Below are 5,899 nucleotides of genomic sequence, written 5' to 3' on the forward strand. Positions count from 1 at the left end.
CATGGTTATTGTGGGAATTAGAGCTTATGTATGTAAAATATTTTGTATATGGTAAATGCTCAATAGTAACAGGTTGCATTGTCATCATCACCATTACTTGAAATTTAGTTACCTCTTGTGAATGTTTGTTCAGTCTCCTTTCCCACACATGAAAAGGTGCAAGTGAAAATCAGAATGTTATGTGCAAATATGGGCCAAGATTCCCCCAATTTTTTTTTGATTTGTCAGGCCAGGTTGAATTCATTCACCTTCTTACTTACCAGAATGACGATTTCACACCTGCCTTCTAACTCTTCACAAACCTCTATCACTTCCTTCCCTCTTTTCACTCTCAGGTGATAGTCTTTCTTCATTTTGCTGAGGCAATAGAAGCAATAAAAAATGGATTCCCAGAAGCTCCCGTCACCACATCTATTAATACCATATCATGTGTTTGAATGTTGCTAAGAGAGTAGAAATTTTTTTCTCCACGTTTTTATTTAAATTCAAGTTAGTTAATATATAGCGTGATAGTGATTCATCACTTACATATAACACCCAGTATTCATCCCAACAAGTGCCCTGCTTAATACTTACCACCCATTTAGCCCATTTCCACACTCACCTCCCCTCCAGCAACCCTCAGTTTGATCTCTATAGTTGAGAGTCTTTCATGGTTTGTCTCCCTCTCTGTTTTTATCTTTTATTCTTCCTTCCCTTCCCCTATGTTCATGTTTTTCTCCTTAAATTCCATAAATGAGTGAAATCATATATTTGTCTTTCTCTGACTTATTTCACTTATCAAATAATACACTATAGTTCCTTCAATGTTGTTGCAAATGGCAAGATTTCATTATTTTTGATTACTGAATAATATTCCATTGTGAATATATGTGTGCATGTGTGTGTGTATGTGTGTGTGTGTGTGTGTGTGTGTGTGTATTTCATCTCTTCTTTATCAGTATAGCCTTTATTATGTTGAGGCATATTCCCTCAAAACCTATTCTATTGAGAGATTTTAACATGACTGTATACTGTACTTTGTCAAATATTTTGTTGTGAGTTTTTATCATGAATGGATATTTTACTTTGTAGAATGCTTTTCTGCATCCATTGAGATGATTGTCTGGTTTTTCACCTTTCTGTTGTTAATGTGATATATCATATTGATTGATTTGTGAACATTGAACCACCCTTGTATCCTTGAAACAAACTCCACTTAATCATGTTAAATAATTTTTTAATGTGTTGGATTCAGTTTGCTAATATTTTGTTGAGGATTGTTACATCTACATTCATCAAAGATATTGGCCTTTAGTGTCTTTATCCGATTTTGATATCAGGGTAATTCTGGTCTTGTAGAATGAATTTGGAGGCTTTTCTTCCTCTTCCATTTTTTGTAATAGCTTGAGAAGACTATGTCTTACTCTTTAAATATTTGGTAGAATTCACTAGTGAAGCAGTCTGGTGCTGGACTTTTGTCTGTTGGGAGTTTTTTTTTTTTTTAATTACTAGTTCAATTTTATTTATAGTAATTTGTCCTTCCAAATTTTCTATTTCTTTTTCATTCTAGTTTGGAAGATTGTATAATTCTAGGAATTTATGCATTTCTTTTAGGTTGTCCAATTTATTGGCATATAACTTTTCAAAATATTTTAATAATCCTTTGTATATCTGTAGTATTGACTGTTATTTTTCCTTCATTTCTGATTTTATTTGAACTCTCTCTCTTCATTTTTTTTTTTTTTGATGAGTCTGGCTAAACTTTTTTTTTTAATTTTATTTATTTACTTGAGAGATTACAAGTAGGCAGAGAGGCAGGCGGTGGGGGGGAGGGTGGGGAAGCAGGCTCCCTGCTGAGTGGAGAGCCTGATGCGGGGCTCGATCCAAGGACCCTGAGACCATGACCTGAGCCAAAGGATTTACCCACTGAGCAACCCAGGTGGTGGAGTCTGGATAAGTATTTATCAATTTTATTGATATTTTCACAAAACCAACTCTGCTTTTATTTATATCTTCTATTGCTTTTTAGTTTCTATTTATCTATCTCTGCTCTCATATTTATTAGATCCCTTCTACAGGTTTTAGGCTACCTTTGTTCTTTTTCTAGCTCCTTTAGGTGTAAGTTAGGTTGTTTGAGATTTTTCTTTGCTTCTTGGGGTAGTTCTGTATTGCTATAATCTTCCCTCTTGGAACACCTTTTGCTGCATCCCAAAAATTTTGGACCATTGTGTTTTCATTTTTATTTGTCTCCATATATTTTTTAATTTCCTCTGATTTCTCAGTTGAAAACTTATTGCTTAGTAGCATATTTAGCCTCTGTATATTTGTATTCTTTCCAGATTTTTTTCTTGTGATTGTTTCCCAGTTTTATATTGTAGTTTGAAAAGATGTATGAAGTTGGTCCGAAGGTTGTGAGTTATTGTTAAGCTGAAAAGATGTATGACATAATTTATTTTTTCAATTTATTGAGACTTGTTTTGTAGCCCCCTATTATCTATTCTGGAGAGCATTCCATGTGCCATTTAAAATAATGTGTATTCTGCTGTTTTTGGTTATAATATTCTTAATATATCTGTTAGGTCCATCTGATCCAATGTGTCATTCAAAGCTACTGTTTCTGTGCTGATTTTCTATTTGGATGATTTATCTCTTGGTGTAAGTGGAGTGTTAAAGTCTCCTATTATCTGTATATTACTGTCAATTTCTTCCTTTATGTCTGTTAATAATCACTTTATGTCTTTAGGTGCTCCCATGTTGGGTATATAAATATTTACAATTGTTATATTCTCTTGTTGGATTCTTCCCTTTATCATTATGTAGTGTTCTTGTTGTCTCTTGTTGCAGTCTTTGTTTTAAAGTCTATTTTGTCCAATATAAATATTGCCACCCAGCTTTCTTTTTGCTTCCATTTATATGGTAATTTTTTTTTATCCTTTCACTCTCAATATGCATGTGTCTTTAGGTCTGAAGTGTCTGCTGTAGGGAGCATATTGATGAGTCTTTGCTTTTTTATCCATTCAGTCACCTTCTCTCTTTCAATGGAGCATTTTAGTACATTTACTTTGGAAGTAATTATTGATAGGAATGATTTATTGCCATTTTGTTACTTGTTTTGTTACTTGTTTTTCTAGTTCTTTTATGTTACTTCCTTTTTCTCCTGCTCTTTCCTTGTGGTTTGATGGCTTTCTTTTGTGATATGAGTGGATTACTTTCTCTTTCTTTTTTGTGTATATATTCCAGGTTTTTGATTTGTTGTTACTATTAGGTTCATATATAACATCTTGTGCATATGGCAGTCTAAGTTAAGTTGATAGTTGCTTATATTTGAGCCTATTCTAAAACCACTAATTTTTTCCCTACCCCTTCATGTTTTATGTATGTGATGTAGTTTCACTGATGTCACTGTTATCTAGGTTTGTCCATTGCACAAAGTGATCTTAGCATTCTCTTACTCTGCCATATTTCCAGAAGTCTCTGCAACCTCATTGTTTAGAATAGTACCTGACTTTTCATTCATGTTCCATAAATATTTTTTGGATGATTAAGTGTTGTCCTAGTGTTGGCAGATTTTTCTTCCCCAAGAGAAAATCATCAGTAAATGTTTGAAAAATTTCTAAATTATTGTACCATTTTCTCATATCTTTTTTTTTTCCTCATTAAACTTTTGTTTTAATGGGTCTCAAAATTCTGTGACAGATTTTTGGTCAAGTTGTTTCCATTAAAAAGTACTGATTTTAAAAACTAATAACTTAAAACTGCCACACACACACACACACAAAATGGTCCACAAAACATTCTCCTTTCCTTCTGAAAGTTTTATGATGCATTGTTATCATTAACCAGACTTTTACTATTAAACTTAAATGGCCAATTGACACAAACAGTTCTGAGACCGTTCATCCACCACTGATTAAGACTGGGGTGGCAGGTATTGGGGATAATATTCATTTAGCCTTCTGAGCTTTCTGGGCAGACTTGGTGACCTTGCCAGCTCCAGCTTCCTTCTTGTCCACTGCTTTGATGACACCCACAGCAACTGTCTGTCTCATGTCACAAACAGCAAAACGGCCCAGAGGAGGATAGTCAGAGAAGCTTTCAACACACATAGGCTTGCCAGGAACCATATCAACAATGTCAGTGTCACCAGATTTCAAGAACTTGGGACCATCTTCCAACTTTTTTCCAGAACGATGATCTATCTTCTTCTTCAGCTCAGCAAACTTGCAAGCAATGTGAGCTGTGTGACAGTCCAGCACAGGTTCATACCCAGCACTAATTTGGCCTGGATGGTTCAGGATGATCACCTGAGCTGTGAAGCCAGCTGCTTCCATTGGTGGGTCATTTTTCTGTCACCAGCCACATTGCTACGACGAACATCTTTGACAGATACATTCTTGATATTGAAGCCCACATTGTCCCCAGGAAGAGCCTCACTCAAAGCTTCATGGTGCATTTCAACAGACTTGACTTCAGTTGTAACATTGAATGGAGCAAAGGTGACCACCATGCCAGGCTGAAGAACACCAGTCTCCACTTGGCCCATGGGGACAGTACCAATACCACCAATTTTGTAGACGTCCTGGAGAGGCAGATGCAAGGGCTTGTCAGTTGGACGAGTTGGTGGCAGAATGCGATCCAGAGCTTCAAGCAGTGTGGTTCCACTGGCATTGCCAACTTTACGGGTGACTTTCCATCCCTTGAACCAAGGCATGTTAGCACTTGGCTCCAGCATGTTGTCACCTTTCCAACCAGAAATTGGCACAAATGCTACTGTTCCGGGGTTGTAGCCAATTTTCTTAATGTAGGTGCTGACTTCCTTAACAATTTCCTTGTATCTCTTCTGGCTGTAGGGTGGCTCAGTGGAATTCATTTTGTTAACACCAACAATTCGTTGTTTTACACCCAGTATAAAACAGAAGGGCATGCTCACGTTTCTGCCCGTTCTTGGAGATACCTGCTTCAAATTCACCAACACCAGCAGCAACAATCAGGACAGCACAGTCAGCCTGGGATGTGCCTGTAATCATGTTTTTGATAAAGTCTCTGTGTCCTGGAGCATCAATGATGGTGACATAATACTTGCTGGTCTCGAATTTCCACAGGGAGATATCAATGGTGATACCACGTTCACATTCAGCTTTCAGTTTATCCAAGACCCAGGCATACTTGAAGGAGCCTTTTCCCATCTCAGCAGCCTCCTTCTCAAATTTTGTGATAGTTCTTTTGTCGATCCTACCACATTTGTAGATCAGATGACCAGTGGTGGTAGACTTGCCCGAATCTACATGTCTGATGACAACAATGTTGATATGAGTCTTTTCCTTCCCCATTCTGGTTTAGGTTGAGCGGTGGTTTTCATGACACCTGTGTTCTGGCAGCAAACCTGTTGCGAAAAAGCTTCTCATATCTTCTTAAAGGTATAACTTACATATAGTAAAACGTGTACAGTTGTTCAACCACTGCCACAATCAAGATAGAAGAGTTGCATCAGGGGCGCCTGAGTTGCTCAGTGGGTTAAAGCCTCAACCTTCGGCTCAGGTCATGATCTCAGGGTCCTGGGATCGAGCCCCACATCGGGCTCTCTGCACAGCAGGGAGCCTGCTTCCCCCTCTCTGCCTGTCTCTCTGCCCATTTGTGATCTCTCTCTCTCTGTCAAATAAATAAATAAAATCTTTAAAAAATAAAAAAAAGAAGAGATGCATCACTCCAAAATTTCTCCTATGTCTCTTTGTAGTTTATTCTTCCCCCACATCCCTAGAATTTGGTAAGTTGTGTGCATGTCTGTTCTAATCTATAGTTTTATCTTTATAACAATGATATATAAATAGAATCATAGTATATAACCTTCTTACTCTAGCTTCTTTCACTTAGCATAATGTACTTGACACACATCCAGGTTATTGTATTTATCAGTAAT

General features: G+C 37.0%; 1 pseudogene; it reads right to left on the reverse strand.

Moving 5' to 3' along the window:
* Window positions 1-3,882: 3,882 nt before the first annotated feature.
* LOC116583228 lies at window positions 3,883-5,365 on the reverse strand (annotated as a pseudogene).
* Between the last annotated feature and the right edge of the window lie 534 nt (window positions 5,366-5,899).

This window comes from Mustela erminea, chromosome X, assembly GCF_009829155.1.
Source record: "Mustela erminea isolate mMusErm1 chromosome X, mMusErm1.Pri, whole genome shotgun sequence".
In the NCBI taxonomy this organism is placed as follows: Eukaryota; Metazoa; Chordata; class Mammalia; order Carnivora; family Mustelidae; genus Mustela; species Mustela erminea.